Here is an 11,126-nt window from a genome sequence, read left to right as displayed (position 1 = left end):
CTTTACTCTGGTGAGATGGGAACCAGTGGAAGGTTGTGAATGGAGGAGGACCTGCTCTGACTTCTGTTTTTAGAGGCTGACTCTGGGTTAGGGTTGAGAACAGACTGGTAGAGGCAAGGACAGAAGTAGGGAGACCTCTTATGGCCGCGGCAGTCGAGGGGCTGGAAGTGGTTCGATCCTGGATTTATTCTAAAGGTCAAGCCACCAGGCATTGCTGATATATTAGATGTGTCTGAGAGAGCAAGTCAAGGTTGACTTCAAGAGCTGTGACCTGAGCAACTGGAAGATTGGAACGGCCATCTTCCAGGTGAGAAGATCAGAGGTGGAGCTGGTTTCTGGGTGGGGATGGGGATAATGATGGGTTGAGCTTGGGAGAGGCCAAGTTTGAGATGCCAGAAGGAGATGTCCAATTAGCAGTGAATTATAGAGGTCTGGGTCTCACCTGGCATTCAGATGGAGCTGTGGGACCCGGCAGGTAGGAAGGCCAGGTAGGCAACATCTGCAAAATGCTATGCTGAGACCGTCCTCTCATCTTTTAGGGTGTCTGAAGTTCTATCTTTAATGTCATGGTTCTTAATGGAGCTGCCCATAATAATTATCAGGGAGGTGTTTAAAGGTATAAATTCCTGGGTCTCACCTCAAACCTATAGAACAGGAACCTCAGAGGTGGTACCCAAACTTAGAAAAATTTTCAAAACCCCCTCAGGTGATTGTAATGGATACCACTGGATAAGATTCTCCACATATAAGGGGCTTTCTATTGGTTTTATTGCTGTTTTAAAATTAAGGAGGTCAAGAGAATAAGAAGACAAGCCACAGGTTGGAAGAAACTATTTGCAAAACACACACCTGTTAAAGAGCTGTTATGTGAAATATACAAAGAACTCTTAAACCTCAACAGTAAGCAAACAAACACTCTAATTAAAAAAAATGAGCAAAGAGATGTATAGACACTTCACCAAAGAATATATACAGATGGCAAATGAACATATGAAAAGTTGCTCCACATTATATGTCATTAGGAAATTGCAAATTAAAACACTAATGAGAAACCACTGGCCAAAATCCAGACCACCGACTCCCTAGATGCTGGTGAGGAGGTGGAGCCACAGGAACTCTCATTTGGTGAATGAGAGTTCACCATGGGAACGCAGAATGGGAACGCAAATGGTGCAGCCACTTTGGAAGACAGTGTGGTGGTTTCTTACAAAAGTAAACACACTCTTACCAAATGATCTAGGAATCACACTCCTTGGTATTTACCCAAAGGTGTTGAAAAGGTAAGTCCATACAAAAACCTGCACATAGATGTTTAGAGCAACTTTATTCATAATTGCCAATGCTTGGAAGAAACCAAGGTGTCCTCCAGTAGGTGAATAGAGAAATACGTTGTGGTGCATCCAGACCATGAAACGGTATTCAGCGCTGAAAAGAAATGAGCTATCAAGCCATGAAAAAAACATGGAGGAAACGTAAATGCATATACTAAGTGAAAGAAGCTAATATGAAAAGGCTACCTATGACCTTCTGGGAAAGACAAAACTATGAAGACAGTAAAAAGGTCAGCAGTGGCCAGAGGTTAGTGGAGAGAGAGAGATGAACAGGTGGGGCACAGGGGATGTTTACGGCAGTGAACTGCTCTGTAGGGTGCTGCACAGGAGGAGACACGTGATTGTACATTTGTCCAAACCCACAGAATGTACAGCACCAACATTATGGACTTTGGGTGATAAAAAAGAAAAAAAACTAAGGTGATGGGAGAGTATGGGGGAGGATAGAAAAGAAACCATGGTGTTTTAACCCACTTTTAAGCATTAACGACTTATCAAATGTCATGTGATTAAAGTATGCCTTCGGTGCCAGGCACTCAGCAGGTGCTACAAACGGGTGAGTGAACAGGATGGGGCAGTCACTGCCCTCGTGGGGCTTACGTGCTAGAAAGCCTGTTTGAGAAGCGTGGAGAAGGGAGAGGAGAGCAACAGTGCCTGGAGATTGTGCCTGGGGCTGATCTGCTGTCTCTGCCCGGAGGGACACTCCCTGTGTAGCTTGGGGTGGGGGTGGGGGGTACGATGCCCAAAGCTATGCGTCAGAACAAAGCCCCTCTCATCACCCCACCTTCTTGAACTTCAGTTGAGTGCACGCCGTCTCACCCCAGACAGCCTCCTGTTTCTTCCTGCACCCCTGGCAGGTGACTTGACCCCCAAAAGAGTTGAAGAAAAGGTCTCAAAGACATATTTGTACACCTATGTTCATAGTGGCCTTATTCAAATAGCCAAAGAGTGGCGGCAACCCGAGTGTTCATCTGTGGATGAATGGAAAGTAAAATATGAAATGTACATACAACAGAATATTGCTTAGCCTTAAAAAGGAAGTTCTGATGCATGGTGCAACATGGATGAACCTTGAGGACATTATGCTAAATGAAATAAGCCAGTCATCAAAAGACAAATAGAGTATGATTCCTCTTCTATGAGTTGTCTAGAGTAGTCAAATTCACAGAGACAGAAAGTAGAATGGAGGTTGCCAGGGGCTGGGGGCTGGGGAGGGAATGGGGAAAGCTCGTGTTTAATGGGTGTGGAGTTTCTGTTTTGGAAGACGAAAATTTTGGAGATGGATAGTGGTGACAGTTGCACACCAATGTGAATGTATATAATGCCACTGAACTATACATTTACAATAGTAAATTTTATGTTATGCATCTTTTACCACAATTTTTAACCTTTTTTTTTTTTTTAAGCTGAGCCACCTTCCACCTGTTGGCAGCTCAGCGGCAGCTCAGCTTGGGTGGGACTTGAACTGCTGTTGCTCAGAGCTCGCACTCTTGAGCAAGCTCTTAACCAACCGAGCCACTCGGCCGGCCCTTCCACAATTTTTAAAAAGGAGTTAGGCAGTTTTACTAACAGAGATTAGAGCCCCCCTCAGGCTGGCTCAGGCACGGTGGTGGGGGCACCAAAGGAGATGGGGCCTCTCAGAAACCAGAACAGGGGCAGCCGTGGATTGGGGGCTGCTGCCTGTCATCATCCTCTTCTCTCCATCTCTGCTGAGCTCTGTCTCCTTGGCCTGACAGCGGCAGTTTGCTTCCTGGCTTCTCTGCCTTGCCCTTGACCCTCCAGGGCCCGCCCTACCTCACGCTCTCCCCTCAGAATTTCCATCATCTTCAGCCTCCGTGCTCGCTGCCTTGTCTCTATAGCCCCGGTTCAATTTTTTTTTTTTAAGATTTTTATTGGGGAATTGGGGGATGGGAACAGTGCTGGGGAATTGGGGGAAGGGGAACAGACAAGTTGCTGTCGTTTTGTTCTTCAGTCTAGTTGTGGAGGATGTTGCTTCACTGGCCCAAGTTGGCACCATCATTGTGCTCTTCCCGGGTAAGGCAGATCGGTCGCCGGCTTCTGGACGGCCACTCACTGCGACTGCTGGCTGCTCACGCTGGCTGCTGGCTACACACGGTAGCCCATGGCAACCCACTGCAGCAGGGGCTGCAGCCTACACCGTCGCCAGCAACTCTCGGCAGCCCAGCTCCAGGTTGAGCTGTTGCTCAGCATCTTAGCTGTGGAGGGCAGTGTCACTGGTCCTCATATGTGGGATCCGAACCAGGGCCCTCTGGCATCCCAAGCGAGTTCTTAACCATCACGCCACTCGGCCGGCCCAGCCCCAGTTCAAATTTTGAAGGAATCTGATTGGTCATCCCATTTGGGGGAATAGGTGTGTTGTACTCAGTGCCTGGTGGGCTTCTGGGCTGGTACCCTTGGCCCAGTCGACTTTGCCAGGTTAGCGGGTGGGCTCCTCTGCAGCCAGGTCAGCAGCGCTCTGGCCACCAGCTCTCCTGAGTAGAAGCTGTAAGTGGCAGGGATGGGGCCCCTGAGGATGGGACTTACTAGAATAGCAGCAACCAAATCTGAAACCTCACTACAGACTGGTTCTGTATTCATCCCAAACTTCGGCCACCCCCTCACTCCCTTCTCTATCCCCATGACTTTTCATCATTTGTTATTCTTGTTGCTCATTCATTCTGGAAATAGTAAATTACATGCCAGGCAAGGTCTGCCTTATTCATTTCTATATTCCCGCCTCACCACATGGTAGCACGCAAATGTTTATTAATAAACTCATTAATAGGAAAAGGAAAACATAGAAAGAGCACTGGATTTAGAATCTGTAAACCTCAGTTGAGTCACACAAGGTCACTTTCTGTCTGTGTGACCTTTGAAAAAGCATCTGATTTCTTGGGGCCTCAGCCTCAAATTCTGCAAAACAAACAGGCAAGAATAATACATCTGTATCCCAAATCATGTTCCACTGCACCCCCCAAAAGGAGCTGAATGGGTGTCTGTCTTTCCGGCAGAATTTCTCGAAGTCTTTACTATGCTAATGGGCCTTATGAACTTTCCAGAGAGAGATTAAAGTACAGAACACTTCCCAAATTCGCTTGACCATAGCAGCCCTTTAAACTTGAAACATTCTACGGGGCTTGGGCTGGGCAAGATGGAAGGCCTGTTTGGGATGTACGTATATGACTCCTAAGGGCCGAACGGGCCTCAAAGAACCTCCGACTGCATTTGAACCTGTTTGTTACTACCTGCGTACTCACCCAGGATAGATTGCTTTGGATTTTAGATTTTAAAGGATCGAGGCTACCTTTGTTCATTTCCCGTCTATTGTTAATTTCCCTGTGGTTGTCTGAGGTTCATTTCCCTCTGTCTGTTTATCTGTGACCTGCAGGTTACCAAGGCCACTGAGTCAGATTCGACCAAATTGCTGTTCCTTATCTTGGGACCATATGGTACCTCCTGTTACCGAGGAAGATAAGGCACTGACACACCAAGCCGCCGCCACTGACAAGCCATGTACAGGTATCTGTGTGGGCAGCTCTCATCTAGGAAGGTCCCCGAGTTGTCATTCCGCTGCCAGATCCTTATCTCAGCCCTGTGATTCATAGGAGGCACAATTTAACCACGGGTTTATTGTAGGAAAGTTAAACGCCTTTCATGACTTTGATGAATGACCAGAGAGTTGAACTGCCTGGGGAGCAAGCAGCACTGTCAGATCAAAATTTGGGGTGCTCAGGGCTGCCAGAGGTCCTGGGGAGTACTCTCCTGCTGTAGTTTCCTGGGGTTGCTATAACCAAGTTACCCACAAGCTGCATGGCTTAAAACAACAGAAATGTGTACTCTCACCGTTCTGGAGGCTGACATCAGGATGGCGACAGTGCCATGTTCCTATGAAGCCTCTACGGGAGGATCCGTCCTTGGCTCTTTCAACTTCTGGTAGCCCCAGATGTTTCTTGGCTTATAGCAGCATAACCCCACTTTCTTGTTTTTCTTTTTTCTTTTTTTAAAGAATTTTTAATGGGGAATTGGGGGAGGGAAACAGCGTTGGGGAATTGGGGAAGGGGAACAGACAATTTGCTGTCTTTTTTGTTCTTCAGTCTAGTTGTGGAGGACGTTGCTTCATTGGCCCATGTTGGTATTATCATTGCGCTCTTCCTGGGTGAGGCAGATCGCTCACCGGCCATTGGATGGCAGCTCATGGCAGCTCATGCTGGCTGCCAGACATTCACAGTAGCTCATGGCATCCCACTGCAGCAGGGGCTGCAGCCTGCGCCGTTGCCGGCAACTCACAGCAGCCCAGCTCCAGGTTGAGCTGTTGCTCACCATCTTAACTGTAGAGGGCAAAGCATCACTGGCCCTCATGTGGGATCCAAACCAGGGCCCTGCTGCTCAGAGCTGGTGTCCCAAGCCAACTCTTAACCAACGCATCACTCAGCCAGCCCAGCATAACCCCACTTTCTGTCTCCGTCTTCACGTGGCTGTCTTCCTTCTGTGTCTGTGTCCAAGTTGTCCTCTTTTTATAAGGGCAACAGTCATATTGGATTAGAGGCCCATCCTGATAACTTGATCTTAACGTGATTCCATAGGCAATGACCCTGTTTCCAATTAAGGTCACATTCGCAGGTACCAGGGGTTAGAACTTCAACACATCTTTTAGGGCACACGATACAAATCATGACACCCCTTACGTCAAGAAAAACATTTTTGGGTGCCGGCTGCATGTAGTATGTTGCGCTTGACCCTCTGAGCCCAGTCTGTGAGCAATGACTATCTAATGTCTCCTATTAGGGCCTACTTTTGGTTTTCAGAGAGGAGAGTCCAGAGTCCAGTCACCTTCAGCACAAAAGGCAGAGGTCAGGGCCAGGGATGTCAGAGGTATTTGAAGCTATATTTGCAGAGGAGAGCACATTCTCGAGTCACCGTAACGTTTGACTGTATATGGAACGGCCATACCTCTTGCCATAAATAGAAGACAGGCAAAAAACCTCAACTCCCAAATGGAAAATAATTAAATTCTAGTAGATACTGGTACCTGCCAAGATTCTGAGTCTGAGGTCAGTGTTTTCTCTATGGAAAGAGATGAACAAATGTGAGACTGTGTCATGGTCACAGGGGCCCCGAGAATTTCTCCTTGACACAGTCAGAGTGATAGTCGGAGAAATGAAAAGGGAGCGATTCCTCATCGAGGGGTTCTTATTTAATGCTGTGTCTCCTAAATTCCTCTTCCTCACCCCCATTGGATCACATTTTGTGGGATGCTCTTTAAGGCCTTGGAGGTTATTTCATAAGGGAGTCTTTCCTGGAAGTAAGGGCAGGGACCAGACTCACAGGGCCTTACTTTTTCAATATTCAGGAGAAATGTGGCTGAAAAAGAACACCAGTGGCAGTGGTGAAAGGGAAGAGAAAGTGAGAACCAGTAAAGTGTATCATGAGGTTGACTCTGGCAGAGTGTCAACAGCGGGGATTCCCCTGCTGCCAGGTGAGCCTGAATGGGAAGGCAGAGCAGGTGAGACCTACCTGCTATCCGTATGTGTATGAGAGCCTTTTCCTTGGTGTAAGCCAGCAGTGCTCCCCACTGCCAGTCCATGGCCTGGCCAAAGGATCCCCTCACCCCACCTCCAGAAGTGCAGAGTCCAAGGGCACTGATTTACCCTAAAGTAGGAATAGTTGCCTCACTCCCTCTTCTGCCTCTGGAGTATTCTGTGCCTAGCCTAACTAGGCCCCCAGAAAGCAAAGGAATAGGGCTCTACCAAGAAGAATGCTTCATAAACCCTCAAATTTAATAAACCAGAAAGAATAGACTGTTCTGTGAAAGAAGAGGACATCTAAAACTAACTGGAATTGTTGCTTTTAAGAGAAAATAAATAAAGCAAATAAGAGCTAGAGTTCCTAAGTGTGATGGTGATAATCACATTACTTTTAAAGATTAATGAATGCTATTTTCTGTAATAGTAATAATTCTGGAAGTGGGGGGCAAACGCAGGGCCCCTGATGGTAAGTGCTCTCCATATTTGTACTGTAAATGAAGCCATCTCATTCTGTTGGGACTTTGTTCCAAGAATCTCCAGCCAAATGCTCCATAAGAAATAAAGTGCCAACTGGAAAGGCATTTAGCATGTCGGGGAAATGACAAAGGCCTTCAATTATCAGCCATGAAATGAAACAAGTTATCAGTCAGTAGACTATGAGCTTTAAAAAAGAAGTTTGATGCAAAGTAACCCATACTGGTCCTGCCCAAGTTTTATTTCACTTCCTGGGGAAAAAGCCAAGTCCACTGAAGGAAGGAGAAGCAACACACTGGGTTCCCTGGAAGCTGTGAATTGGAGGTTCCTGTTTTTAACGGGATTTGAGCTCTGTTGTCAGGGCTGATGCTTAGCCATTTAGTTAAGACCAAAACAGGTGCAGGTTTGCACATAGGAATGAATGAGAGTTGTTTCCTCCTCAATATCCATGCATCTGACCAGAAGAAATAGGTTCCTCTATTTCTATCAGCAGCGACCCCTTGACAAATAGACAAATAGAACCTAAATGGTGAATTTTTTTCACATTCCTTTTTATTTAGTTTATTGTTATGAAAATGTCTTGATTAATTCACTTTAAAAACTTCATTTTGGATAAAAAAAAAGAGGTTTACACAATAGACAAACAATAGGCCTATATACCTTAAAGAACTTGAATAAATATCAATAACCTTCCCAAACAGAAAGCACTAAGCCCAGATGAGTTCATGTGTGAATTCTACCAAACTTTTAAGGAAGGAATGATACCAATTTTCTATAATTTCTTCCAAATATAAAAGTGGAAGGAATATTTTCTTAACTCAGTCTATGAGACCAGCACCTCTCTAATACCAAAACCAGACAAAAACATTATATCATTTTACATTAAAGGAATATTTCTGTATAGTATCATGATGTCAGTTAAATTGTGGCATCATTTTAAGAGCATTCAGAATTTAAAGAAGAAAGAATTAAATATTTTAAGTGTAGACATCACGAGCTTTTCAAAAGTCAAAAATCATAACATTTTGCACTAGTAATATATGGCCACTGAAGCATCCTGTGGTTTTAATTGCTAATAAGGCAAATATCGGTTGTCATAATCTACTGCAATAGGAGCATTGTGCCTTGTAAGATATTAGGTCTGCATCCGCAGTTCCTGGTTCACAGCTACCCAAAACCTCTTATATGAGTCCCTGGCTGGGTCTAGTTTTTTGGTCCTTATAGCTCAGGAAGCTGGCTCTCAGACTCCCGAGGGATTTTCAGCAAAGTTTATTCCTCTTTGGCTTTTTGTCTATTTTGCTTACAATTTCTCTCCTCCCCCCCCCCGAATTCTTTTTGTACTTTTTCATATTTTTTCTGTTTCTTTGTCCCTTTATTTTAATTTTTCTAATTAAAATTTTTTCTTTCTCATTTCTCCCTTTCCTTTACTTCCTTTTAATTTGTCTTATTTTACTTTATTATTTTCTTTTTCTCATTTTTGTTTAATTCTTTTTTCCTTTTACTCATTTTTTTAAATTTTTTTTATTGCAGGAGCAGAATTGTGGTATTCAATATTCCCTTCTACATGTCCATAGACAACCTGCTCAAGAAATTCTTCATCCTCAACCCCATCAAGGGAGGCCCTTTAGGGAAAATCATGAAGGATCTGCGGATGAACATGGGCCATGGGAAGGAGCTAGCTATGCCTTCTATAGAGTCCCCACTAATTACAATGACCCTGGGCAGACTGAGTGGACGGTGTCCATGGGCTACATGTGTGAAGGGATCCAGGACTCATAGATGGGCCAGAAGTATGATGAAGTGATGTTCACCCGTGTGCTCCTGGCCTACGAGGACTGCACCGTCACCCTGAAGCCCCTCCTCTAGCTGATCCCATCAATAGCTGTTGTCCTTACCTGTCCCGCAAGGTACAGCATAGGGTCTCTGCCAACCCACAGCAGTGGTGTTTCAGCGAGCCCACCCACCAATCCCACCTTTAATTCCTACTCTGAGAAAAGTCAGAGCAGCAGCACAGAAAATCAGTGGCCTGAGGAGGACGGAAGGCTAGCAGCACAGCCAAAGTGCCTTCCAGTCCCCTACCTTGCCTACAGAGGGAGATCACCCCACATGGCCCTGTGGCTGCCCCCGCACCCCCTCACCTGCAGCAGTGGTGGAGCCCCAGGTGTGACCGACTTCGCCCAGGGTATATCCTCCAAAGGAAACTCCCTCCACACGGGGCAATGTAGACAGGTGTCTAATCGCTAGAATCTGCCTGATGCTGTGAGCTCTGGCAGCAGCCGGGGCTGGCAGGGGCCACTAGGAAGGCAAAGGTCCTTCACCTTCAATTGCAACTGTCCGTGTTCACGTTGGACGTGTTCAAGTGTCACGTCCGCCGGGAAGAACCAGCAGGAAGCTGAAAGCAAAGTGGAGAGAAGAGAAAACCGCAGGTCACTGAGACAGTGATATAAATAAGAAAGCATGTCAGGAGGCTGTGAAGATCATGAGCTCCTTGGAGCCCAGCGAGATGGTGCAGGAGATGGGCCAGGTGCTGGACACAAGCAGGTGTGGCTGGGAACTGAGCAAGGAGTCCTTGAGAGACGTCCAGCAGTGGAGGTTGGAGGTGTGCAACCTGTCTGGCCTTTAGGGTTCAGATAAGAGGACTCAGCACCTCCATAACCTTCAAAAGTAGAGTCTCCAAGATAACTGCTGAGCCATGGGGTCACCAGGGAGACAGAAAGGCTGCCCTAGCTGCAGGCCTGCCCTTCCGCCCTACTGCCCCGTCTGGGTGAACTTCAGAGGCTGGACTTTTGACCCTGGGGCATGTCTCTCCTTCCTGCTCTTCTCGATTTAGTCTTCTGTGTTTGTGGAGGAGGGAAATGGCTCCGTATAAATACACAGAATTTACTGTGTTTAAATAGAATAGTTTTAAAAACCTGCCCTGCTTTATTACTACAGCTGTCATAAGACACTCATCTACCACTTTACAAGAGGAGGGGCCCTGAATGCTTCAACATTCTCTTGTGACCCAACAGAAACAAACAAACAAACAAACAAAAAAACAAAGAAAACTGCTTTCCTAGAGGGAAATCCAAGCCCGGTGAGACCACCCTAAGAATGGGACAAATGTCAATGAATTGTAAAGGGAACTACATTTGGCGCTGTGGCATTGGCTTTTCTTGCTGAGAAAACAAGGCCTGAGGGTCACATCTATATGGCAAATACTGCTGTGAGGCAACCACTTCAGTATATAAGCCTGAAACAATGACAGTGTATTCTCTCTCATGGTACCCCCTCTCCTGGGGCCAGCCCTCACTGGGGAACCTTCATGGGCTGCTCTGTTAGCTCCAGCTGCAGCATCTCGGGCCCCTTTTCTCCCTGTCAATCTCCCCTCCACCCTGGTCACCTTCCCCTCCTCTAAAAATAAACACATCTTTTTTTTTTTATGTTCAAAGAACATTCCTGTCATTTCTTGAAGATTTTCTCCCATCTTTATTGAGGTATAATTGAAGTATACTAACCTGCACCTATTTGAAATGTACAGTTCTATCAGTTTTTATATACGAGTACATACGCTCATGAAACCATGATCTCGCAAATATTTCCATCACCCCAAAAAGTTTCCTGTGTCCTTTTTCATCCATTCCTCCCTCCATTTCATCTCTAGGCAGCTGTTGATCTCCTTTTTCTCTCTGTAGATTAGCTTGTGTTTTCTAGGGTTTTGTATAAATGGAATCATACAGTAATACAGTATGTTCTCTCTCTCTCTCTCTCTCTCTCTCTCTCTCTCTCTCTCTCTCTTTCTCTCTTGGCCTGGCTT

This window comes from Hipposideros armiger, unplaced genomic scaffold (assembly GCF_001890085.2).
Source record: "Hipposideros armiger isolate ML-2016 unplaced genomic scaffold, ASM189008v1 scaffold_244, whole genome shotgun sequence".
NCBI lineage: Eukaryota > Metazoa > Chordata > Mammalia > Chiroptera > Hipposideridae > Hipposideros > Hipposideros armiger.
The sequence above is the reverse complement of the archived record's forward strand: the minus strand, read 5'-3'. Positions refer to the sequence as shown.